Here is a 23,755-nt window from a genome sequence, read left to right as displayed (position 1 = left end):
AATTCTGATCTACACAATTAGGAATGTGTTTGACACTAAGAAGGAACATTTCAAGGATTTGTTTTGTGAGTGTCCTCTAACATTTGCCACTATGAATCTATTTATTTTCTCTTTCATTTAGTAAGCACTATTTTTCCCTCTTAAATACTATAACCTGTTTTATGAAAGGATTATCAAATTAAGTTGTATTGTTTATTTATTTCCTTATTTATTTTAGGAGATCTGAAAATAAATTCTCCTGTATGTGTGTATTATAAGCTTAGTCCCTCACCCAAGACAAGTAAAGTCACTCTGTAACAATACCAATTTTTAGTTGTTGTTAAAACTAAATACATAGTACAGAATAAACACAACATTATAAAAATCCATTCTTGGGTCTGGTCACTGAACTGGGAGTTCAGATAAGGAGGGTGGAGTGCTCACTCCAGGTCAGCTCACTCAATAAAATTACAGATTTTTAGTAGTTGTAATTTATTCCTTTGCATTTGTCAAAACTAAAGACAGATACAGCCTATTCATAAAGGAATGTAATTCGTTTTTGAGCCATGCAATCCAAACTAGACTCATATAGTTATATAGGTGAACGTAAACATTAATTCCCAGGTGAGGTCACTAGACTTCAGGAAGAGAAAAAAAGAACTACTTGCTTGACTTATGAAATAAAAACAAAGGATGTTTCCACATTTACCTCATTGCTGTTATTCAATTCTTTACAGTTCAAACTCTCATTTTTATTGTAATAATAAATAAATAAACATTTTTTTTTAAAACTTTCTTTTACTGCCGTATAAATAAATGGTCTGTAAAGCGCTTTACTAGTCCCTAACAACCCCGAAGTGCTTTACACATTCAGTCATTCACACACTGGTGATGCAGCTACATTGTAGCCACAGCCACCCTGGGGCGCACTGACATAGGTCAGGCTGCCAGATACTGGCACCACCGGGCCCTCTGACCACCACCAGTAGGCAACAGGTGAAGTGTCTTACCCAAGTACACCACAACTGAGACTGTCCAAGCCAGGGCTCGAACCAGCAACCTTCCAATAATAAGGCGACCTCTCAACTCTTGGGCCACAATTGCTCAAGAGTTGAATGACATACACAAATAAATGCAATCAGACTGCAAGCTTATATGTAGTTTCCAGGATATTTAAAACTAGAATGAGAGACAAAGCCCTCATTTTAAAGTTCTTTTATTGGTTTTTAAATGTCTTAATGGTCTTGGGCCTTCTTATCTCTCAGATCTGCTTTTATCATATGAACCCTTGCGGACCCTGAGGTCCTCTGGTACTGGCCTTTTGAGAGGCAGCTTTTCAATGGTATGGTCCTCGCCTGTGGAACAGCCTGCCGGAGGACCTCAGGGCCGCAGAGAACGTACATGTTTTTAAGAACAGGCTCAAGACCCACCTTTTTAATTTAACTTTTATTTAACGTTTATTGATTTTATTCTTATTCATTTTTTAATCTTCTTACTCTATTTATATTTATATTGTATCCCGTTCTCATTTATTTTATCGTTTTACCCTGTATATATCCTATTGTGTCATATCTCCAGTGTTTCCTCAGAGGGCGCTCTCTGCACCGGGGCTTTGATCGACCGTGGCTGCTGGGGCACAGGGGGTCCTCTCAGCCCGGCTGGGAGGCTTCTTTGCCTCCCTCCTGCTGTGTGGCCAGCCTGGAGGCTGCGGTCTGTGACCGGCTCCTGGTGCAGACGGCTCCCCTGTTATAGTGTTTCCTCACTTGGCTCATGCGTACCGAGCCCAATTTAACTCTTTAAGTGTGTGTGTGTGTGTGTGTGTGTGTGTGTGGGGGGGGATATGCATGTATTCACATCGTTTATGTTAATGAGAGTGTGGGGAGTGAGTTGGAAGGTGGGGTGCGGTGGGCTGCTTTTAACCATGTAAAGCACTTTGTGCTACATTTTTTTTGTATGAAAAGTGCTTTATAAATAAAGATTGATTGATTGATTGATTGATTGGTCAGGACCCTCTTCTGGAACAGCTCCAAATTTGAATTTGGGAGATTTTATTAATTGTGTTTTGTCATCAGACTTTCATCATTTACATGCAATACCTTCAAAAGGTATCCTTTTTCGCGCTGAAGGTCCTAACATCATGAGACAATTTCTCTTCCCTTACTGCCCTCCACAAACAGATGTCCCCAGAAGTTCAACAACCTGTAAACTGAGGTCTGTGTAGATTGTACAAAGAATATAGCACAAACATAGAAATACAAAGGAAATACATGGAAATACATTTTTAAAATAAAATTTCAAGGGTTTGTTAAAAAACAAACCTTTTTGGAAATACTTTTGTGTCTTTATGCATCATAGCATTTTATCATTCATCATATGTAGCAAGTTCAAATTACAGATTTGAATATTTGCACTATAACAAAGTCCAATTTTTGTTGCTTATCAACATTCACATTTTGGACAGAGAGGACAGATGGTTTGAAAGAGGAGTGAAAGAAGCCATCTATGTCCACTGTGAGCGACCATCTTTGAACAGAGGTGGGGGTTTACGACACCAACTCTCTGCCATCTATAATCCAGTTTTGAGATCCCTTCCCAGACGCCTTAACGCCCACTCACATCCTGGGCCATCTGATCTCAGGAATTCGCATGATAAGGTGGGGCCAGGTTTCACAATGAACCCACCCGAAACTCTGGCTGATTGGGGCCCACACCCAGTTTCACACCTTGGCTCAGGCGATTAGAGGATCATCAGGGGGTCCTTTGTCCCTCTGTGGGGGGACACTCCCACTAGGTTTATATCTGGGACTCTCCACCATTTGACCTTAGAACTGAAGAAGCTTCTCGGATGAGAGGTGAAACGTCTTCAAGTAACTTAAAGAAGTCCAGATGCTTTTCTTTGCAAGCTCCTTTGACTACGATGACCTGGATGACTGAGAACATTCACAGACATGTTGCTTATCAAGTTTTTCTCCCCCCCCCCAAATTCTACTTCCTCTCAGTACTGCAGTGTCATTTTTATCATTTTCAAACCATTTTATTTTGGAAAATCTAATTGTACAAGCTAGCCAGGCTAACTCAACTAAACAGTATGTGAGGACTCAGGGCTGTGTGTCGGACAGGGTCGTCTGCAGTACGGGGGCCCCACAGGGAACGGTTCTGGCTCCGTTCCTCTTCACCATCTACACTGCAGACTTCTCCCACAATTCCACCCAGTGCTTCCTGCAGAAGTTCTCTGATGACTCTGCAATAGTCGGCCTCATCACTGATGGGGACGACAAGGAGTACAGAGGTCTGACCCAAGACTTTGTGGACTGGTGCCAGCTGAACTACCTCCAGATCAACGCCAGTAAAACCAAGGAACTGGTGGTAGACTTCCGCAGGCACAAGCATTCTCCACTGCAACCACTGAACATCCAAGGTATGGACATTGAGACTGTGGACAGCTACAGGTACCTTGGTGTTCATCTGAACAATAGACTGGACTGGACTCATAACTCAGACGCCCTCTACAGGAAAGGGCAGAGCAGGCTGTACCTGCTGCGGAGACTCAGGTCGTTTGGGGTGGAGGGCCCACTCCTGAAGACCTTCTATGACTCTGTTGTGGCTTCTGCTATCTTTTATGGTGTGGTCTGCTGGGGCGGCAGCATCTCTGCTGGGGACAGGAAGAGACTGAACAGGCTGATCCGAAGGGCCAGCTCTGTTCTAGGATGCCCTCTGGACCCAGTGGAGGTGGTGAGTGACAGGAGAACGGTGGCTAAGCTGTCATCCCTGTTGGACAACATCTCCCACCCCATGCAGCAGACTGTGACAGCACTGAGCAGCTCCTTCAGTGGGAGACTGCGGCACCCACGGTGTGGGACGGAGAGATTTCGCAGGTCTTTCCTCCCCACTGCTGTCAGACTCCATAATAAAGACTTTAACTGATCAAGCACACACATCCATACATATGCAATAATACTAAGTGCAATAATCCTTTCTGTCATCGTTGTATTCTTACTCAGTTGTATATAGCATTTGTATTTGTATTCTATTTTTATCTTATTGTATATTTATTTTTTTTTATTCTACTGTATATAGTATTTTATTTTATTCTATTTTGTACAGTTGTGTACTGTATTTATTCTTATTGTATCCTAATTTTTGCCTCATAACTTTTGCACTGTCCACTTCCTGCTGTGACAAAACAAATTTCCCACGTGTGGGACTAACAAAGGTTATCTTATCTTATCTTATCTTATCTTATCTTATCTTATCTTACAACTTAAAGAGACATCAAACCATTGTGACTGTTACAAGTGCCACGGGATTTTATCTTGTTTTAGTTGTTTTGAGTATGAGTATGACCTGGTTATGGCGTTCCATGTGTCCTGCTCGCTAACATCTTCCACCCTACTTTTATCTGCTGAATTACCTCAAGGGCATTTTTGCACAGCCTGCAACTGGGATCTTGTGTGTGGTTGTGGTAGTCCTCAGCAGTGTTGGGCAAGTTACTTTGAAAAAGTAATTAATTATAGTTACTAGTTACTTCTTCCAAAAAGTAACTGAGTTAGTAACTGAGTTACAATATTCTAAAAGTAATTAATTACTTGAAAAGTAGCTATTGCGTTACTTTAAAAAAAAAATGTTTTACCCTCTGGGGTCCAGGGTATAATTGGCCATTTTTAACTACTTTTGATTTTCCCTCTACATTTTACCTTTAAAAACTATTTACTTTGTCTTGTCTGGTATCATTCTTTTCTGTCTGAATTTACAGTTATGTTTTCATTTTGACATACTGTATTAACACAACTGGTCTAAAATCACAAACATGTTTAATGAATCATATTTCATAACTGTAAATAAAAATATAAATTGTCAATTTTAAAATCCTATGCACAAGTTTTGCAAACAAAGTTATTTGCATCCATTTACCTTTTACCCTTTTTAAAATAACCATTTCAAACTATTTACAGAACAACCAGCTGTTCTGCATTCTGACAGCAGCAGGTGTATCACTCCTTTTTCTACCTGGAGACAGCAGTCACCTCATTGTTCTGACGCACAACACAAAACTATCCACAACACTACACACTAACTACACAAGACAACTCATTAACTACACTCTCCAAACACGCTAAAGGTCACAAATCTCTCACATCTCAAAACTCTCTCAATCTCTCTCTCTCGCCATCACTCCTAAAACTTCCTGTTTTTTTTCTCTCATAAGCAGAGAGTGCTTGCTAGCACTGTCCTTAGACAGTAAACGCTGCATATATATTGTATATCATGACTCTGGTTCAACACAATTTAAAAACTGGTATATATCACCTTCTTGCTTTGTCTTTAAGTGGTCATGTGATTGGCTTACCACAACTACTTTATTCTTCCTCAGTCAAACAGCAGCACTCATGCGATTGTTTTGCCCCCTTAGCTCCAGGTGTTGTGCTAGACAGTGATCGTGATTACCGTCCTTGGGAGCGCGCGCAGGTGCTTAAAGCTGTAGTCTCCAGATTACTTACATAGTCAGCTACTTCCGTGCAACTGATGCGGTAAGCTGAACACAGCTTCAACCTTCTGTTTGTTGAAAAATAGTAACGGACTGCATTTTCTTGTTAGTAATTGTAACAATAGGAATTGTAATTAGTTAGATTACTCGTTACTGAAAAAAGTAACGCCGTTACTTTTGTTCCTGTGTGGTCTTTCAGTCTTTCTCAACATCAGCCACTTCCTAAATTTGGTGGTGATACATGCTGTCCAGAAGCCGTCCAGAAGCCTGTCCTTCCATGGTGGTTCCTCTCCTTTCTCAGGTTTCTGCTGCCTGATGTACTCACTAAGTACACAACCAGTTGTCAACATCTTCCTGATGTGCTAATGGCTCTTTGTTTCATCCTGAATAGTGGTTCTGACACTCACTAGGATAAATAAAAGCTAAGGTGGAATGTCTCAGTTGGCAAAATTATAGATTTCAATTACGTTTACCAGAGAAATATCAATAACATAGTAAAAAGTAGTTTTTACAATTTGTCTATGCTTTTAATTGATGATGGTGGGATAAGGTCGTCAGACTGGTGGACCACTCGAATAGAGGCCTTGCTCTGTGAAGATCCAGCGGCAAACCCCAAGTTATAATTGTTAAAGTCCATTACTACCAAGACTGCGTCAATGTGCTATGGGGGGCCCGGAAGCAAAGCCCGTTGCAATACAAGGGGAACCCAGTGGTTTTCCTGATTACACCACATGCACTGCCAAAGCTTGCTCTGCTTTTAACGATGTGAGGGACCTACCTCAATGGTGTCCAGATGACCAATACAGAATAATGTTTAAAGCCAGATGTTATAGATCTTTCAGGGGTGAGAGTAAGGAGTTTCTGGATCCGGAGAAGGGAATGTTACACGTGAAAAAGACCGACTTATCGACTGAAACTGTCGGATGAAAGTGCACTACTGGTTGACTCTTGTTTATAGCCAGTCCCAGATGATGTGGAGCGTTGCAGGACGGAAGATTTGGTGGACAGTGCAATTACATTGCAAATCTTGTTAAGGCTGGACAAATAACCGATTACACTACTTAAGATGTTTATTAAAGAACAAGTTAGTGGCCCAGTCAATTCCACTCCTCTTCTGTTGGCTGATCTAATCTGCGCGTGGTCTTCATGCCGCACCAAACCTCGCTCATGCTCTTGTACTGCACTTTCCACTTCAGCGTCCTGCTGTATCTTTCATTGGCCACCGTGACTCAAGGCAACAATTCCCCTTGTACTCTTCTCACTTCTAACTCTGTTGCCACCACTGAAGGCTCTGAGCTTCTGGTTGACAAGCTTTTTGATGTCCTTTGCTTGGCTAGCACACAACCTATAGAAGACAAAATTAGGAGTCTTATTTCTCAATAGGGACGCAAGTAAAACAGAGAAAATGCTGGACAAGCAGAGTTGTCTAAACAGTGAACATCAATTCCCTTGTGACCAAAGAAGCAAAACACCCATGTTTCCGCCCGGGGACCTTTCGCGTGTGAGGCGAATGTGATAACCACTACACTACGGAAACGGTGAGTGATGGCTTGCTTGGCTTTGGAATGTCTCTCAATCAGTAATCTGGCCAATCTGACAAATCTGATGGCAGGTTACTATCATGCCCTTGAACAGAAGGAACCATGGAGAAGAGACAGACGCTCGCTAGCAAGGAATCTGAACTATAGTCTCGATGTTAGGCTCACTTAAAAACTTTTGACATTTAGGAGTTCTCTGAAGCAAGCGCAGCTCGACATATGCTGCCCTAAGAAGCCCAGAACTGTTATCTAAAGAGGCCATGCGGTTGATCACGTTGTGCATTGGCTGAAAATAGGCCCAAGTCCTGGGCAGGCCAGCTAGAGACACTCATTTCCAAGAGCTTAGTCTGTGCCTGCATCTTCAGTAAATATGGTGACTGGAGACATGTTGGTTTGTGTGAAATTTCCTGAAATTTGGGCTATAGACAACTTTTTACAACATGAGCATCCAAAGGTTACAAGCGTCAGAGCCCTGTACAAGATTTGAGTACTTTCACTCCTCTTTGTGCCAAACAGCAGTACAACCCCATAAGATAAAGCAATGCCTGCAGGCAGACACTTTTGTATCGGGAAACAAAGAAGCATGTTTCCGCCTGGTTTCGGACCAGGGACCTTTCGCGTGTTAGGCGAACATGATAACCACTACACTACGGAAACGGAGCGTGCACGCCCTCTCGTCATTAGAGGGGCAATTCGATGCCTTCTTAAATTTGAGGACTTTTATGACAGATCATGTAGGACTAGTGAGAAGCAAGGAACTCCCATTTGTGTCATTTTTCAAGCATTCCCCCATTTATGGTTATATTGACAATCCAAATTGTGATCTCGAGATAGCATCTCTTCAAATGGGAGCTGATCTTCTTGTTGACAAGCTCTTTGATGTTCTTTGTCAGGCTAGCACACAACCTACAGAAGACAAACACACGAGACTTATTTGTTAATAGGGACGCAAGTAAAGCAGAGAAAACGCTGGACAAGCAGAGTTCTCTTGGACAAGCTTCTCTTCTCATGGGAGCTCTTGCCTAGAAGACATTTTTGACTTATGAGTGCACAGGTGGAATTGATGTTTTTTCAAACCCATTATAGGACTAGATTGTTAGATCGACTAGGATGTGGTGGAGAAATTCCACAGGGTGTTTTTGAATGATGGACTCTGTGCAAAAAAAATGCACGTAGCGTGCGATTAACGGGTGTGTGGTCATTCCAGGTAAAAGGAAGAGCAGAGAAGGAGACTGCTCACTCCCCGTCGGGGAATCGAACCCCGGTCTTCCGCGTGACAGGCGGAGATACTGTCCACTATACTAACGAGGACCTGCAAGCCTCTGTCGGCGTCATGTCAAGGTGGGATTCGCAGCAGGTATGACACGCAAACTCTCGTCGGCCATGTAAAAAACCCCATCACTTTACCAGGAACTACAGTTTTATGGGTGTTTGACAGAGAACTTTTTTCTGCTTTCAGCAGGGTTCCATGGTGTAACGGTTAGCACTCTGGACTTTGAATCCAGTGATCTGAGTTCAAGTCTCAGTGGAGCCTCATTTGGCTTTCTAGCCCTTTGCTCCGCATTAGCACAAGCTAGCATGAGAGTTTAATGACTTAAAGAACAAGTTAGTGGCCCAGTCAATTCCACTCCTCTTCTGTTGGCTGATCCCATCTGCGCGTGGTCTTCATGCCGCACCAAACCTCGCTCATGCTCTTGTACTGCACTTTCCACTTCAGCGTCCTGCTGTATCTTTCATTGGCCACCGTGACTCAAGGCAACAATTCCCCTTGTACTCTTCTCACTTCTAACTCTGTTGCCACCACTGAAGGCTCTGAGCTTCTGGTTGACAAGCTTTTTGATGTCCTTTGCTTGGCTAGCACACAACCTATAGAAGACAAAACTAGGAGTCTTATTTCTCAATAGGGACGCAAGTAAAACAGAGAAAATGCTGGACAAGCAGAGTTGTCTAAACAGTGAACATCAATTCCCTTGTGACCAAAGAAGCAAAACACCCATGTTTCCGCCCGGTTTCGGACCGGGGACCTTTCGCGTGTGAGGCGAATGTGATAACCACTACACTACGGAAACGGTGAGTGATGGCTTGCTTGGCTTTGGAATGTCTCTCAATCAGTAATCTGGCCAATCTGACAAATCTGATGGCAGGTTACTATCATGCCCTTGAACAGAAGGAACCATGGAGAAGAGACAGACGCTCGCTAGCAAGGAATCTGAACTATAGTCTCGATGTTAGGCTCACTTAAAAACTTTTGACATTTAGGAGTTCTCTGAAGCAAGCGCAGCTCGACATATGCTGCCCTAAGAAGCCCAGAACTGTTATCTAAAGAGGCCATGCGGTTGATCACGTTGTGCATTGGCTGAAAATAGGCCCAAGTCCTGGGCAGGCCAGCTAGAGACACTCATTTCCAAGAGCTTAGTCTGTGCCTGCATCTTCAGTAAATATGGTGACTGGAGACATGTTGGTTTGTGTGAAATTTCCTGAAATTTGGGCTATAGACAACTTTTTACAACATGAGCATCCAAAGGTTACAAGCGTCAGAGCCCTGTACAAGATTTGAGTACTTTCACTCCTCTTTGTGCCAAACAGCAGTACAACCCCATAAGATAAAGCAATGCCTGCAGGCAGACACTTTTGTATCAGGAAACAAAGAAGCATGTTTCCGCCTGGTTTCGGACCAGGGACCTTTCGCGTGTTAGGCGAACGTGATAACCACTACACTACGGAAACGGAGCGTGCACGCCCTCTCGTCATTAGAGGGGCAATTCGATGCCTTCTTAAATTTGAGGACTTTTATGACAGATCATGTAGGACTAGTGAGAAGCGGGGAACTCCCATTTGTGTCATTTTTCAAGTATTCCCCCATTTATATATATTTTACAATCCAAATTGTGATCTCGAGATAGCATCTCTTCAAATGGGAGCTGATCTTCTTGTTGACAAGCTCTTTGATGTTCTTTGTCAGGCTAGCACACAACCTACAGAAGACAAACACACGAGACTTATTTGTTAATAGGGACGCAAGTAAAGCAGAGAAAACGCTGGACAAGCAGAGTTCTCTTGGACAAGCTTCTCTTCTCATGGGAGCTCTTGCCTAGAAGACATTTTTGACTTATGAGTGCACAGGTGGAATTGATGTTTTTTCAAATCCATTATAGGACTAGATTGTTAGATCGACTAGGATGTGGTGGAGAAATTCCACAGGGTGTTTTTGAATGATGGACTCTGTGCAAAAAAAATGCACGTAGCGTGCGATTAATGGGTGTGTGGTCATTCCAGGTAAAAGGAAGAGCAGAGAAGGAGACTGCTCACTCCCCGTCGGGGAATCGAACCCCGGTCTTCCGCGTGACAGGCGGAGATACTGTCCACTATACTAACGAGGACCTGCAATCCTCTGTCGGCGTCATGTCAAGGTGGGATTCGCAGCAGGTATGACACGCAAACTCTCGTCGGCCATGTAAAAAACCCCATCACTTTACCAGGAACTACAGTTTTATGGGTGTTTGACAGAGAACTTTTTTCTGCTTTCAGCAGGGTTCCATGGTGTAACGGTTAGCACTCTGGACTTTGAATCCAGTGATCTGAGTTCAAGTCTCAGTGGATCCTCATTTGGCTTTCTAGCCCTTTGCTCCGCATTAGCACAAGCTAGCATGAGAGTTTAATGACTTAAAGAACAAGTTAGTGGCCCAGTCAATTCCACTCCTCTTCTGTTGGCTGATCCCATCTGCGCGTGGTCTTCATTCCGCACCAAACCTCGCTCATGCTCTTGTACTGCACTTTCCACTTCAGCGTCCTGCTGTATCTTTCATTGGTCACCGTGACTCAAGGCAACAATTCCCCTTGTACTCTTCTCACTTCTAACTCTGTTGCCACCACTGAAGGCTCTGAGCTTCTGGTTGACAAGCTTTTTGATGTCCTTTGCTTGGCTAGCACACAACCTATAGAAGACAAAACTAGGAGTCTTATTTCTCAATAGGGACGCAAGTAAAACAGAGAAAATGCTGGACAAGCAGAGTTGTCTAAACAGTGAACATCAATTCCCTTGTGACCAAAGAAGCAAAACACCCATGTTTCCACCCGGTTTCAGACCGGGGACCTTTCGCGTGTGAGGCGAATGTGATAACCACTACACTACGGAAACGGTGAGTGATGGCTTGCTTGGCTTTGGAATGTCTCTCAATCAGTAATCTGGCCAATCTGACAAATCTGATGGCAGGTTACTATCATGCCCTTGAACAGAAGGAACCATGGAGAAGAGACAGACGCTCGCTAGCAAGGAATCTGAACTATAGTCTCGATGTTAGGCTCACTTAAAAACTTTTGACATTTAGGAGTTCTCTGAAGCAAGCGCAGCTCGACATATGCTGCCCTAAGAAGCCCAGAACTGTTATCTAAAGAGGCCATGCGGTTGATCACGTTGTGCATTGGCTGAAAATAGGCCCAAGTCCTGGGCAGGCCAGCTAGAGACACTCATTTCCAAGAGCTTAGTCTGTGCCTGCATCTTCAGTAAATATGGTGACTGGAGACATGTTGGTTTGTGTGAAATTTCCTGAAATTTGGGCTATAGACAACTTTTTACAACATGAGCATCCAAAGGTTACAAGCGTCAGAGCCCTGTACAAGATTTGAGTACTTTCACTCCTCTTTGTGCCAAACAGCAGTACAACCCCATAAGATAAAGCAATGCCTGCAGGCAGACACTTTTGTATCGGGAAACAAAAAAGCATGTTTCCACCTGGTTTCGGACCAGGGACCTTTCGCGTGTTAGGCGAACGTGATAACCACTACGGAAACGGAGCGTGCATGCCCTCTCGTCATTAGAGGGGCAATTCGATGCCTTCTTAAATTTGAGGACTTTTATGACAGATCATGTAGGACTAGTGAGAAGCGGGGAACTCCCATTTGTGTCATTTTTCAAGCATTCCCCCATTTATGGTTATATTGACAATCCAAATTGTGATCTCGAGATAGCATCTCTTCAAATGGGAGCTGATCTTCTTGTTGACAAGCTCTTTGATGTTCTTTGTCAGGCTAGCACACAACCTACAGAAGACAAACACACGAGACTTATTTGTTAATAGGGACGCAAGTAAAGCAGAGAAAACGCTGGACAAGCAGAGTTCTCTTGGACAAGCTTCTCTTCTCATGGGAGCTCTTGCCTAGAAGACATTTTTGACTTATGAGTGCACAGGTGGAATTGATGTTTTTTCAAACCCATTATAGGACTAGATTGTTAGATCGACTAGGATGTGGTGGAGAAATTCCACAGGGTGTTTTTGAATGATGGACTCTGTGCAAAAAAAATGCACGTAGCGTGCGATTAACGGGTGTGTGGTCATTCCAGGTAAAAGGCAGAGCAGAGAAGGAGACTGCTCACTCCCCGTCGGGGAATCGAACCCCGGTCTTCCGCGTGACAGGCGGAGATACTGTCCACTATACTAACGAGGACCTGCAATCCTCTGTCGGCATCATGTCAAGGTGGGATTCGCAGCAGGTATGACACGCAAACTCTCGTCGGCCATGTAAAAAACCCCATCACTTTACCAGGAACTACAGTTTTATGGGTGTTTGACAGAGAACTTTTTTCTGCTTTCAGCAGGGTTCCATGGTGTAACGGTTAGCACTCTGGACTTTGAATCCAGTGATCTGAGTTCAAGTCTCAGTGGAACCTCATTTGGCTTTCTAGCCCTTTGCTCCGCATTAGCACAAGCTAGCATGAGAGTTTAATGACTTAAAGAACAAGTTAGTGGCCCAGTCAATTCCACTCCTCTTCTGTTGGCTGATCCCATCTGCGCGTGGTCTTCATTCCGCACCAAACCTCGCTCTTGCTCTTGTACTGCACTTTCCACTTCAGCGTCCTGCTGTATCTTTCATTGGCCACCGTCACTCAAGGCAACAATTCCCCTTGTACTCTTCTCACTTCTAACTCTGTTGCCACCACTGAAGGCTCTGAGCTTCTGGTTGACAAGCTTTTTGATGTCCTTTGCTTGGCTAGCACACAACCTATAGAAGACAAAACTAGGAGTCTTATTTCTCAATAGGGACGCAAGTAAAACAGAGAAAATGCTGGACAAGCAGAGTTGTCTAAACAGTGAACATCAATTCCCTTGTGACCAAAGAAGCAAAACACCCATGTTTCCGCCCGGTTTCGGACCGGGGACCTTTCGCGTGTGAGGCGAATGTGATAACCACTACACTACGGAAACTGTGAGTGATGGCTTGCTTGGCTTTGGAATGTGTCTCAATCAGTAATCTGGCCAATCTGACAAATCTGATGGCAGGTTACTATCATGCCCTTGAACAGAAGGAACCATGGAGAAGAGACAGACGCTCGCTAGCAAGGAATCTGAACTATAGTCTCGATGTTAGGCTCACTTAAAAACTTTTGACATTTAGGAGTTCTCTGAAGCAAGCGCAGCTCGACATATGCTGCCCTAAGAAGCCCAGAACTGTTATCTAAAGAGGCCATGCGGTTGATCACGTTGTGCATTGGCTGAAAATAGGCCCAAGTCCTGGGCAGGCCAGCTAGAGACACTCATTTCCAAGAGCTTAGTCTGTGCCTGCATCTTCAGTAAATATGGTGACTGGAGACATGTTGGTTTGTGTGAAATTTCCTGAAATTTGGGCTATAGACAACTTTTTACAACATGAGCATCCAAAGGTTACAAGCGTCAGAGCCCTGTACAAGATTTGAGTACTTTCACTCCTCTTTGTGCCAAACAGCAGTACAACCCCATAAGATAAAGCAATGCTTGCAGGCAGACACTTTTGTATCGGGAAACAAAGAAGCATGTTTCCGCCTGGTTTCGGACCAGGGACCTTTCGCGTGTTAGGCGAACGTGATAACCACTACACTACGGAAACGGAGCGTGCACGCCCTCTCGTCATTAGAGGGGCAATTCGATGCCTTCTTAAATTTGAGGACTTTTATGACAGATCATGTAGGACTAGTGAGAAGCGGGGAACTCCCATTTGTGTCATTTTTCAAGCATTCCCCCATTTATGGTTATATTGACAATCCAAATTGTGATCTCGAGATAGCATCTCTTCAAATGGGAGCTGATCTTCTTGTTGACAAGCTCTTTGATGTTCTTTGTCAGGCTAGCACACAACCTACAGAAGACAAACACACGAGACTTATTTGTTAATAGGGACGCAAGTAAAGCAGAGAAAACGCTGGACAAGCAGAGTTCTCTTGGACAAGCTTCTCTTCTCATGGGAGCTCTTGCCTAGAAGACATTTTTGACTTATGAGTGCACAGGTGGAATTGATGTTTTTTCAAACCCATTATAGGACTAGATTGTTAGATCGACTAGGATGTGGTGGAGAAATTCCACAGGGTGTTTTTGAATGATGGACTCTGTGCAAAAAAAATGCACGTAGCGTGCGATTAACGGGTGTGTGGTCATTCCAGGTAAAAGGCAGAGCAGAGAAGGAGACTGCTCACTCCCCGTCGGGGAATCGAACCCCGGTCTTCCGCGTGACAGGCGGAGATACTGTCCACTATACTAACGAGGACCTGCAAGCCTCTGTTGGCATCATGTCAAGGTGGGATTCGCAGCAGGTATGACACGCAAACTCTCGTCGGCCATGTAAAAAACCCCATCACTTTACCAGGAACTACAGTTTTATGGGTGTTTGACAGAGAACTTTTTTCTGCTTTCAGCAGGGTTCCATGGTGTAACGGTTAGCACTCTGGACTTTGAATCCAGTGATCTGAGTTCAAGTCTCAGTGGAACCTCATTTGGCTTTCTAGCCCTTTGCTCCGCATTAGCACAAGCTAGCATGAGAGTTTAATGACTTAAAGAACAAGTTAGTGGCCCAGTCAATTCCACTCGTCTTCTGTTGGCTGATCCCATCTGCGCGTGGTCTTCATGCCGCACCAAACCTCGCTCTTGCTCTTGTACTGCACTTTCCACTTCAGCGTCCTGCTGTATCTTTCATTGGCCACCGTCACTCAAGGCAACAATTCCCCTTGTACTCTTCTCACTTCTAACTCTGTTGCCACCACTGAAGGCTCTGAGCTTCTGGTTGACAAGCTTTTTGATGTCCTTTGCTTGGCTAGCACACAACCTATAGAAGACAAAACTAGGAGTCTTATTTCTCAATAGGGACGCAAGTAAAACAGAGAAAATGCTGGACAAGCAGAGTTGTCTAAACAGTGAACATCAATTCCCTTGTGACCAAAGAAGCAAAACACCCATGTTTCCGCCCGGTTTCGGACCGGGGACCTTTCGCGTGTGAAGCGAATGTGATAACCACTACACTACGGAAACTGTGAGTGATGGCTTGCTTGGCTTTGGAATGTGTCTCAATCAGTAATCTGGCCAATCTGACAAATCTGATGGCAGGTTACTATCATGCCCTTGAACAGAAGGAACCATGGAGAAGAGACAGACGCTCGCTAGCAAGGAATCTGAACTATAGTCTCGATGTTAGGCTCACTTAAAAACTTTTGACATTTAGGAGTTCTCTGAAGCAAGCGCAGCTCGACATATGCTGCCCTAAGAAGCCCAGAACTGTTATCTAAAGAGGCCATGCGGTTGATCACGTTGTGCATTGGCTGAAAATAGGCCCAAGTCCTGGGCAGGCCAGCTAGAGACACTCATTTCCAAGAGCTTAGTCTGTGCCTGCATCTTCAGTAAATATGGTGACTGGAGACATGTTGGTTTGTGTGAAATTTCCTGAAATTTGGGCTATAGACAACTTTTTACAACATGAGCATCCAAAGGTTACAAGCGTCAGAGCCCTGTACAAGATTTGAGTACTTTCACTCCTCTTTGTGCCAAACAGCAGTACAACCCCATAAGATAAAGCAATGCCTGCAGGCAGACACTTTTGTATCGGGAAACAAAGAAGCATGTTTCCGCCTGGTTTCGGACCAGGGACCTTTCGCGTGTTAGGCGAACGTGATAACCACTACACTACGGAAACGGAGCGTGCATGCCCTCTCGTCATTAGAGGGGCAATTCGATGCCTTCTTAAATTTGAGGACTTTTATGACAGATCATGTAGGACTAGTGAGAAGCGGGGAACTCCCATTTGTGTCATTTTTCAAGCATTCCCCCATTTATGGTTATATTGACAATCCAAATTGTGATCTCGAGATAGCATCTCTTCAAATGGGAGCTGATCTTCTTGTTGACAAGCTCTTTGATGTTCTTTGTCAGGCTAGCACACAACCTACAGAAGACAAACACACGAGACTTATTTGTTAATAGGGACGCAAGTAAAGCAGAGAAAACGCTGGACAAGCAGAGTTCTCTTGGACAAGCTTCTCTTCTCATGGGAGCTCTTGCCTAGAAGACATTTTTGACTTATGAGTGCACAGGTGGAATTGATGTTTTTTCAAACCCATTATAGGACTAGATTGTTAGATCGACTAGGATGTGGTGGAGAAATTCCACAGGGTGTTTTTGAATGATGGACTCTGTGCAAAAAAAATGCACGTAGCGTGCGATTAACGGGTGTGTGGTCATTCCAGGTAAAAGGCAGAGCAGAGAAGGAGACTGCTCACTCCCCGTCGGGGAATCGAACCCCGGTCTTCCGCGTGACAGGCGGAGATACTGTCCACTATACTAACGAGGACTTGCAATCCTCTGTCGGCATCATGTCAAGGTGGGATTCGCAGCAGGTATGACACGCAAACTCTCGTCGGCCATGTAAAAAACCCCATCACTTTACCAGGAACTACAGTTTTATGGGTGTTTGACAGAGAACTTTTTTCTGCTTTCAGCAGGGTTCCATGGTGTAACGGTTAGCACTCTGGACTTTGAATCCAGTGATCTGAGTTCAAGTCTCAGTGGAACCTCATTTGGCTTTCTAGCCCTTTGCTCCGCATTAGCACAAGCTAGCATGAGAGTTTAATGACTTAAAGAACAAGTTAGTGGCCCAGTCAATTCCACTCCTCTTCTGTTGGCTGATCCCATCTGCGCGTGGTCTTCATGCCGCACCAAACCTCGCTCTTGCTCTTGTACTGCACTTTCCACTTCAGCGTCCTGCTGTATCTTTCATTGGCCACCGTCACTCAAGGCAACAATTCCCCTTGTACTCTTCTCACTTCTAACTCTGTTGCCACCACTGAAGGCTCTGAGCTTCTGGTTGACAAGCTTTTTGATGTCCTTTGCTTGGCTAGCACACAACCTATAGAAGACAAAACTAGGAGTCTTATTTCTCAATAGGGACGCAAGTAAAACAGAGAAAATGCTGGACAAGCAGAGTTGTCTAAACAGTGAACATCAATTCCCTTGTGACCAAAGAAGCAAAACACCCATGTTTCCGCCCGGTTTCGGACCGGGGACCTTTCGCGTGTGAGGCGAATGTGATAACCACTACACTACGGAAACTGTGAGTGATGGCTTGCTTGGCTTTGGAATGTGTCTCAATCAGTAATCTGGCCAATCTGACAAATCTGATGGCAGGTTACTATCATGCCCTTGAACAGAAGGAACCATGGAGAAGAGACAGACGCTCGCTAGCAAGGAATCTGAACTATAGTCTCGATGTTAGGCTCACTTAAAAACTTTTGACATTTAGGAGTTCTCTGAAGCAAGCGCAGCTCGACATATGCTGCCCTAAGAAGCCCAGAACTGTTATCTAAAGAGGCCATGCGGTTGATCACGTTGTGCATTGGCTGAAAATAGGCCCAAGTCCTGGGCAGGCCAGCTAGAGACACTCATTTCCAAGAGCTTAGTCTGTGCCTGCATCTTCAGTAAATATGGTGACTGGAGACATGTTGGTTTGTGTGAAATTTCCTGAAATTTGGGCTATAGACAACTTTTTACAACATGAGCATCCAAAGGTTACAAGCGTCAGAGCCCTGTACAAGATTTGAGTACTTTCACTCCTCTTTGTGCCAAACAGCAGTACAACCCCATAAGATAAAGCAATGCCTGCAGGCAGACACTTTTGTATCGGGAAACAAAGAAGCATGTTTCACCCTGGTTTCGGACCAGGGACCTTTCGCGTGTTAGGCGAACGTGATAACCACTACACTACGGAAACGGAGCGTGCATGCCCTCTCGTCATTAGAGGGGCAATTCGATGCCTTCTTAAATTTGAGGACTTTTATGACAGATCATGTAGGACTAGTGAGAAGCGGGGAACTCCCATTTGTGTCATTTTTCAAGCATTCCCCCATTTATGGTTATATTGACAATCCAAATTGTGATCTCGAGATAGCATCTCTTCAAATGGGAGCTGATCTTCTTGTTGACAAGCTCTTTGATGTTCTTTGTCAGGCTAGCACACAACCTACAGAAGACAAACACACGAGACTTATTTGTTAATAGGGACGCAAGTAAAGCAGAGAAAACGCTGGACAAGCAGAGTTCTCTTGGACAAGCTTCTCTTCTCATGGGAGCTCTTGCCTAGAAGACATTTTTGACTTATGAGTGCACAGGTGGAATTGATGTTTTTTCAAACCCATTATAGGACTAGATTGTTAGATCGACTAGGATGTGGTGGAGAAATTCCACAGGGTGTTTTTGAATGATGGACTCTGTGCAAAAAAAATGCACGTAGCGTGCGATTAACGGGTGTGTGGTCATTCCAGGTAAAAGGCAGAGCAGAGAAGGAGACTGCTCACTCCCCGTCGGGGAATCGAACCCCGGTCTTCCGCGTGACAGGCGGAGATACTGTCCACTATACTAACGAGGACCTGCAAGCCTCTGTCGGCATCATGTCAAGGTGGGATTCGCAGCAGGTATGACACGCAAACTCTCGTCGGCCATGTAAAAAACCCCATCACTTTACCAGGAACTACAGTTTTATGGGTGTTTGACAGAGAACTTTTTTCTGCTTTCAGCAGGGTTCCATGGTGTAACGGTTAGCACTCTGGACTTTGAATCCAGTGATCTGAGTTCAAGTCTCAGTGGAACCTCATTTGGCTTTCTAGCCCTTTGCTCCGCATTAGCACAAGCTAGCATGAGAGTTTAATGACTTAAAGAACAAGTTAGTGGCCCAGTCAATTCCACTCCTCTTCTGTTGGCTGATCCCATCTGCGCGTGGTCTTCATGCCGCACCAAACCTCGCTCTTGCTCTTGTACTGCACTTTCCACTTCAGCGTCCTGCTGTATCTTTCATTGGCCACCGTCACTCAAGGCAACAATTCCCCTTGTACTCTTCTCACTTCTAACTCTGTTGCCACCACTGAAGGCTCTGAGCTTCTGGTTGACAAGCTTTTTGATGTCCTTTGCTTGGCTAGCACACAACCTATAGAAGACAAAACTAGGAGTCTTATTTCTCAATAGGGACGCAAGTAAAACAGAGAAAATGCTGGACAAGCAGAGTTGTCTAAACAGTGAACATCAATTCCCTTGTGACCAAAGAAGCAAAACACCCATGTTTCCGCCCGGTTTCGGACCGGGGACCTTTCGCGTGTGAGGCGAATGTGATAACCACTACACTACGGAAACTGTGAGTGATGGCTTGCTTGGCTTTGGAATGTGTCTCAATCAGTAATCTGGCCAATCTGACAAATCTGATGGCAGGTTACTATCATGCCCTTGAACAGAAGGAACCATGGAGAAGAGACAGACGCTCGCTAGCAAGGAATCTGAACTATAGTCTCGATGTTAGGCTCACTTAAAAACTTTTGACATTTAGGAGTTCTCTGAAGCAAGCGCAGCTCGACATATGCTGCCCTAAGAAGCCCAGAACTGTTATCTAAAGAGGCCATGCGGTTGATCACGTTGTGCATTGGCTGAAAATAGGCCCAAGTCCTGGGCAGGCCAGCTAGAGACACTCATTTCCAAGAGCTTAGTCTGTGCCTGCATCTTCAGTAAATATGGTGACTGGAGACATGTTGGTTTGTGTGAAATTTCCTGAAATTTGGGCTATAGACAACTTTTTACAACATGAGCATCCAAAGGTTACAAGCGTCAGAGCCCTGTACAAGATTTGAGTACTTTCACTCCTCTTTGTGCCAAACAGCAGTACAACCCCATAAGATAAAGCAATGCCTGCAGGCAGACACTTTTGTATCGGGAAACAAAGAAGCATGTTTCCGCCTGGTTTCGGACCAGGGACCTTTCGCGTGTTAGGCGAACGTGATAACCACTACACTACGGAAACGGAGCGTGCACGCCCTCTCGTCATTAGAGGGGCAATTCGATGCCTTCTTAAATTTGAGGACTTTTATGACAGATCATGTAGGACTAGTGAGAAGCGGGGAACTCCCATTTGTGTCATTTTTCAAGCATTCCCCCATTTATGGTTATATTGACAATCCAAATTGTGATCTCGAGATAGCATCTCTTCAAATGGGAGCTGATCTTCTTGTTGACAAGCTCTTTGATGTTCTTTGTCAGGCTAGCACACAACCTACAGAAGACAAACACACGAGACTTATTTGTTAATAGGGACGCAAGTAAAGCAGAGAAAACGCTGGACAAGCAGAGTTCTCTTGGACAAGCTTCTCTTCTCATGGGAGCTCTTGCCTAGAAGACATTTTTGACTTATGAGTGCACAGGTGGAATTGATGTTTTTTCAAACCCATTATAGGACTAGATTGTTAGATCGACTAGGATGTGGTGGAGAAATTCCACAGGGTGTTTTTGAATGATGGACTCTGTGCAAAAAAAATGCACGTAGCGTGCGATTAACGGGTGTGTGGTCATTCCAGGTAAAAGGCAGAGCAGAGAAGGAGACTGCTCACTCCCCGTCGGGGAATCGAACCCCGGTCTTCCGCGTGACAGGCGGAGATACTGTCCACTATACTAACGAGGACTTGCAATCCTCTGTCGGCATCATGTCAAGGTGGGATTCGCAGCAGGTATGACACGCAAACTCTCGTCGGCCATGTAAAAAACCCCATCACTTTACCAGGAACTACAGTTTTATGGGTGTTTGACAGAGAACTTTTTTCTGCTTTCAGCAGGGTTCCATGGTGTAACGGTTAGCACTCTGGACTTTGAATCCAGTGATCTGAGTTCAAGTCTCAGTGGAACCTCATTTGGCTTTCTAGCCCTTTGCTCCGCATTAGCACAAGCTAGCATGAGAGTTTAATGACTTAAAGAACAAGTTAGTGGCCCAGTCAATTCCACTCCTCTTCTGTTGGCTGATCCCATCTGCGCGTGGTCTTCATGCCGCACCAAACCTCGCTCTTGCTCTTGTACTGCACTTTCCACTTCAGCGTCCTGCTGTATCTTTCATTGGCCACCGTCACTCAAGGCAACAATTCCCCTTGTACTCTTCTCACTTCTAACTCTGTTGCCACCACTGAAGGCTCTGAGCTTCTGGTTGACAAGCTTTTTGATGTCCTTTGCTTGGCTAGCACACAACCTATAGAAGACAAAACTAGGAGTCTTATTTCTCAATAGGGACGCAAGTAAAACAGAGAAAATGCTGGACAAGCAGAGTTGTCTAAACAGTGAACATCAATTCCCTTGTGACCAAAGAAGCAAAACACCCATGTTTCCGCCCGGTTTCGGACCGGGGACCTTTCGCGTGTGAGGCGAATGTGATAACCACTACACTACGGAAACTGTGAGTGATGGCTTGCTTGGCTTTGGAATGTGTCTCAATCAGTAATCTGGCCAATCTGACAAATCTGATGGCAGGTTACTATCATGCCCTTGAACAGAAGGAACCATGGAGAAGAGACAGACGCTCGCTAGCAAGGAATCTGAACTATAGTCTCGATGTTAGGCTCACTTAAAAACTTTTGACATTTAGGAGTTCTCTGAAGCAAGCGCAGCTCGACATATGCTGCCCTAAGAAGCCCAGAACTGTTATCTAAAGAGGCCATGCGGTTGATCACGTTGTGCATTGGCTGAAAATAGGCCCAAGTCCTGGGCAGGCCAGCTAGAGACACTCATTTCCAAGAGCTTAGTCTGTGCCTGCATCTTCAGTAAATATGGTGACTGGAGACATGTTGGTTTGTGTGAAATTTCCTGAAATTTGGGCTATAGACAACTTTTTACAACATGAGCATCCAAAGGTTACAAGCGTCAGAGCCCTGTACAAGATTTGAGTACTTTCACTCCTCTTTGTGCCAAACAGCAGTACAACCCCATAAGATAAAGCAATGCCTGCAGGCAGACACTTTTGTATCGGGAAACAAAGAAGCATGTTTCCGCCTGGTTTCGGACCAGGGACCTTTCGCGTGTTAGGCGAACGTGATAACCACTACACTACGGAAACGGAGCGTGCATGCCCTCTCGTCATTAGAGGGGCAATTCGATGCCTTCTTAAATTTGAGGACTTTTATGACAGATCATGTAGGACTAGTGAGAAGCGGGGAACTCCCATTTGTGTCATTTTTCAAGCATTCCCCCATTTATGGTTATATTGACAATCCAAATTGTGATCTCGAGATAGCATCTCTTCAAATGGGAGCTGATCTTCTTGTTGACAAGCTCTTTGATGTTCTTTGTCAGGCTAGCACACAACCTACAGAAGACAAACACACGAGACTTATTTGTTAATAGGGACGCAAGTAAAGCAGAGAAAACGCTGGACAAGCAGAGTTCTCTTGGACAAGCTTCTCTTCTCATGGGAGCTCTTGCCTAGAAGACATTTTTGACTTATGAGTGCACAGGTGGAATTGATGTTTTTTCAAACCCATTATAGGACTAGATTGTTAGATCGACTAGGATGTGGTGGAGAAATTCCACAGGGTGTTTTTGAATGATGGACTCTGTGCAAAAAAAATGCACGTAGCGTGCGATTAACGGGTGTGTGGTCATTCCAGGTAAAAGGCAGAGCAGAGAAGGAGACTGCTCACTCCCCGTCGGGGAATCGAACCCCGGTCTTCCGCGTGACAGGCGGAGATACTGTCCACTATACTAACGAGGACCTGCAAGCCTCTGTTGGCATCATGTCAAGGTGGGATTCGCAGCAGGTATGACACGCAAACTCTCGTCGGCCATGTAAAAAACCCCATCACTTTACCAGGAACTACAGTTTTATGGGTGTTTGACAGAGAACTTTTTTCTGCTTTCAGCAGGGTTCCATGGTGTAACGGTTAGCACTCTGGACTTTGAATCCAGTGATCTGAGTTCAAGTCTCAGTGGAACCTCATTTGGCTTTCTAGCCCTTTGCTCCGCATTAGCACAAGCTAGCATGAGAGTTTAATGACTTAAAGAACAAGTTAGTGGCCCAGTCAATTCCACTCGTCTTCTGTTGGCTGATCCCATCTGCGCGTGGTCTTCATGCCGCACCAAACCTCGCTCTTGCTCTTGTACTGCACTTTCCACTTCAGCGTCCTGCTGTATCTTTCATTGGCCACCGTCACTCAAGGCAACAATTCCCCTTGTACTCTTCTCACTTCTAACTCTGTTGCCACCACTGAAGGCTCTGAGCTTCTGGTTGACAAGCTTTTTGATGTCCTTTGCTTGGCTAGCACACAACCTATAGAAGACAAAACTAGGAGTCTTATTTCTCAATAGGGACGCAAGTAAAACAGAGAAAATGCTGGACAAGCAGAGTTGTCTAAACAGTGAACATCAATTCCCTTGTGACCAAAGAAGCAAAACACCCATGTTTCCGCCCGGTTTCGGACCGGGGACCTTTCGCGTGTGAGGCGAATGTGATAACCACTACACTACGGAAACTGTGAGTGATGGCTTGCTTGGCTTTGGAATGTGTCTCAATCAGTAATCTGGCCAATCTGACAAATCTGATGGCAGGTTACTATCATGCCCTTGAACAGAAGGAACCATGGAGAAGAGACAGACGCTCGCTAGCAAGGAATCTGAACTATAGTCTCGATGTTAGGCTCACTTAAAAACTTTTGACATTTAGGAGTTCTCTG

The 23,755-nt window shown here is 44.6% G+C and overlaps 31 non-coding genes across 31 annotated transcripts; 8 read left to right on the top strand and 23 right to left on the bottom strand.

Annotated features, from left to right (window-relative positions):
- Positions 1-7,586: 7,586 nt before the first annotated feature.
- On the bottom strand, positions 7,587-7,659 carry trnav-aac (transfer RNA valine (anticodon AAC)). Its single transcript has one exon. It is a non-coding gene; the product is annotated as a tRNA-Val (tRNA).
- A 582-nt stretch (positions 7,660-8,241) lies between these two features.
- On the bottom strand, positions 8,242-8,313 carry trnad-guc (transfer RNA aspartic acid (anticodon GUC)). Its single transcript has one exon. It is a non-coding gene; the product is annotated as a tRNA-Asp (tRNA).
- A 151-nt stretch (positions 8,314-8,464) lies between these two features.
- trnaq-uug (transfer RNA glutamine (anticodon UUG)) lies at positions 8,465-8,536 on the top strand. The gene has a single exon. It is a non-coding gene; the product is annotated as a tRNA-Gln (tRNA).
- A 462-nt stretch (positions 8,537-8,998) lies between these two features.
- trnav-cac (transfer RNA valine (anticodon CAC)) lies at positions 8,999-9,071 on the bottom strand. Its single transcript has one exon. It is a non-coding gene; the product is annotated as a tRNA-Val (tRNA).
- Positions 9,072-9,656: 585 nt separating this feature from the next.
- Positions 9,657-9,729, bottom strand: trnav-aac (transfer RNA valine (anticodon AAC)). Its single transcript has one exon. It is a non-coding gene; the product is annotated as a tRNA-Val (tRNA).
- A 581-nt stretch (positions 9,730-10,310) lies between these two features.
- trnad-guc (transfer RNA aspartic acid (anticodon GUC)) lies at positions 10,311-10,382 on the bottom strand. Its single transcript has one exon. It is a non-coding gene; the product is annotated as a tRNA-Asp (tRNA).
- Positions 10,383-10,533: 151 nt separating this feature from the next.
- trnaq-uug (transfer RNA glutamine (anticodon UUG)) lies at positions 10,534-10,605 on the top strand. The gene has a single exon. It is a non-coding gene; the product is annotated as a tRNA-Gln (tRNA).
- Positions 10,606-11,067: 462 nt separating this feature from the next.
- On the bottom strand, positions 11,068-11,140 carry trnav-cac (transfer RNA valine (anticodon CAC)). Its single transcript has one exon. It is a non-coding gene; the product is annotated as a tRNA-Val (tRNA).
- Positions 11,141-12,375: 1,235 nt separating this feature from the next.
- trnad-guc (transfer RNA aspartic acid (anticodon GUC)) lies at positions 12,376-12,447 on the bottom strand. The gene has a single exon. It is a non-coding gene; the product is annotated as a tRNA-Asp (tRNA).
- A 151-nt stretch (positions 12,448-12,598) lies between these two features.
- Positions 12,599-12,670, top strand: trnaq-uug (transfer RNA glutamine (anticodon UUG)). The gene has a single exon. It is a non-coding gene; the product is annotated as a tRNA-Gln (tRNA).
- Positions 12,671-13,132: 462 nt separating this feature from the next.
- Positions 13,133-13,205, bottom strand: trnav-cac (transfer RNA valine (anticodon CAC)). Its single transcript has one exon. It is a non-coding gene; the product is annotated as a tRNA-Val (tRNA).
- Positions 13,206-13,790: 585 nt separating this feature from the next.
- On the bottom strand, positions 13,791-13,863 carry trnav-aac (transfer RNA valine (anticodon AAC)). Its single transcript has one exon. It is a non-coding gene; the product is annotated as a tRNA-Val (tRNA).
- Positions 13,864-14,445: 582 nt separating this feature from the next.
- On the bottom strand, positions 14,446-14,517 carry trnad-guc (transfer RNA aspartic acid (anticodon GUC)). Its single transcript has one exon. It is a non-coding gene; the product is annotated as a tRNA-Asp (tRNA).
- A 151-nt stretch (positions 14,518-14,668) lies between these two features.
- trnaq-uug (transfer RNA glutamine (anticodon UUG)) lies at positions 14,669-14,740 on the top strand. The gene has a single exon. It is a non-coding gene; the product is annotated as a tRNA-Gln (tRNA).
- Positions 14,741-15,202: 462 nt separating this feature from the next.
- Positions 15,203-15,275, bottom strand: trnav-cac (transfer RNA valine (anticodon CAC)). The gene has a single exon. It is a non-coding gene; the product is annotated as a tRNA-Val (tRNA).
- Positions 15,276-15,860: 585 nt separating this feature from the next.
- On the bottom strand, positions 15,861-15,933 carry trnav-aac (transfer RNA valine (anticodon AAC)). Its single transcript has one exon. It is a non-coding gene; the product is annotated as a tRNA-Val (tRNA).
- A 582-nt stretch (positions 15,934-16,515) lies between these two features.
- trnad-guc (transfer RNA aspartic acid (anticodon GUC)) lies at positions 16,516-16,587 on the bottom strand. Its single transcript has one exon. It is a non-coding gene; the product is annotated as a tRNA-Asp (tRNA).
- A 151-nt stretch (positions 16,588-16,738) lies between these two features.
- trnaq-uug (transfer RNA glutamine (anticodon UUG)) lies at positions 16,739-16,810 on the top strand. Its single transcript has one exon. It is a non-coding gene; the product is annotated as a tRNA-Gln (tRNA).
- A 462-nt stretch (positions 16,811-17,272) lies between these two features.
- On the bottom strand, positions 17,273-17,345 carry trnav-cac (transfer RNA valine (anticodon CAC)). Its single transcript has one exon. It is a non-coding gene; the product is annotated as a tRNA-Val (tRNA).
- Positions 17,346-17,930: 585 nt separating this feature from the next.
- On the bottom strand, positions 17,931-18,003 carry trnav-aac (transfer RNA valine (anticodon AAC)). The gene has a single exon. It is a non-coding gene; the product is annotated as a tRNA-Val (tRNA).
- Positions 18,004-18,585: 582 nt separating this feature from the next.
- Positions 18,586-18,657, bottom strand: trnad-guc (transfer RNA aspartic acid (anticodon GUC)). The gene has a single exon. It is a non-coding gene; the product is annotated as a tRNA-Asp (tRNA).
- Positions 18,658-18,808: 151 nt separating this feature from the next.
- trnaq-uug (transfer RNA glutamine (anticodon UUG)) lies at positions 18,809-18,880 on the top strand. The gene has a single exon. It is a non-coding gene; the product is annotated as a tRNA-Gln (tRNA).
- Positions 18,881-19,342: 462 nt separating this feature from the next.
- Positions 19,343-19,415, bottom strand: trnav-cac (transfer RNA valine (anticodon CAC)). The gene has a single exon. It is a non-coding gene; the product is annotated as a tRNA-Val (tRNA).
- Positions 19,416-20,000: 585 nt separating this feature from the next.
- trnav-aac (transfer RNA valine (anticodon AAC)) lies at positions 20,001-20,073 on the bottom strand. Its single transcript has one exon. It is a non-coding gene; the product is annotated as a tRNA-Val (tRNA).
- Positions 20,074-20,655: 582 nt separating this feature from the next.
- On the bottom strand, positions 20,656-20,727 carry trnad-guc (transfer RNA aspartic acid (anticodon GUC)). The gene has a single exon. It is a non-coding gene; the product is annotated as a tRNA-Asp (tRNA).
- Positions 20,728-20,878: 151 nt separating this feature from the next.
- Positions 20,879-20,950, top strand: trnaq-uug (transfer RNA glutamine (anticodon UUG)). The gene has a single exon. It is a non-coding gene; the product is annotated as a tRNA-Gln (tRNA).
- A 462-nt stretch (positions 20,951-21,412) lies between these two features.
- trnav-cac (transfer RNA valine (anticodon CAC)) lies at positions 21,413-21,485 on the bottom strand. The gene has a single exon. It is a non-coding gene; the product is annotated as a tRNA-Val (tRNA).
- Positions 21,486-22,070: 585 nt separating this feature from the next.
- Positions 22,071-22,143, bottom strand: trnav-aac (transfer RNA valine (anticodon AAC)). The gene has a single exon. It is a non-coding gene; the product is annotated as a tRNA-Val (tRNA).
- Positions 22,144-22,725: 582 nt separating this feature from the next.
- trnad-guc (transfer RNA aspartic acid (anticodon GUC)) lies at positions 22,726-22,797 on the bottom strand. The gene has a single exon. It is a non-coding gene; the product is annotated as a tRNA-Asp (tRNA).
- A 151-nt stretch (positions 22,798-22,948) lies between these two features.
- Positions 22,949-23,020, top strand: trnaq-uug (transfer RNA glutamine (anticodon UUG)). Its single transcript has one exon. It is a non-coding gene; the product is annotated as a tRNA-Gln (tRNA).
- Positions 23,021-23,482: 462 nt separating this feature from the next.
- trnav-cac (transfer RNA valine (anticodon CAC)) lies at positions 23,483-23,555 on the bottom strand. The gene has a single exon. It is a non-coding gene; the product is annotated as a tRNA-Val (tRNA).
- Positions 23,556-23,755: the final 200 nt, after the last annotated feature.

Source organism: Mchenga conophoros, linkage group LG11 (assembly GCF_057382185.1).
Source record: "Mchenga conophoros isolate Kocher_MC1m ecotype Shallow Benthic linkage group LG11, M_conophoros_male_GT1.1, whole genome shotgun sequence".
NCBI classification, from domain to species: domain Eukaryota; kingdom Metazoa; phylum Chordata; class Actinopteri; order Cichliformes; family Cichlidae; genus Mchenga; species Mchenga conophoros.
This window is presented reverse-complemented; position numbering and strand designations above follow the sequence as displayed.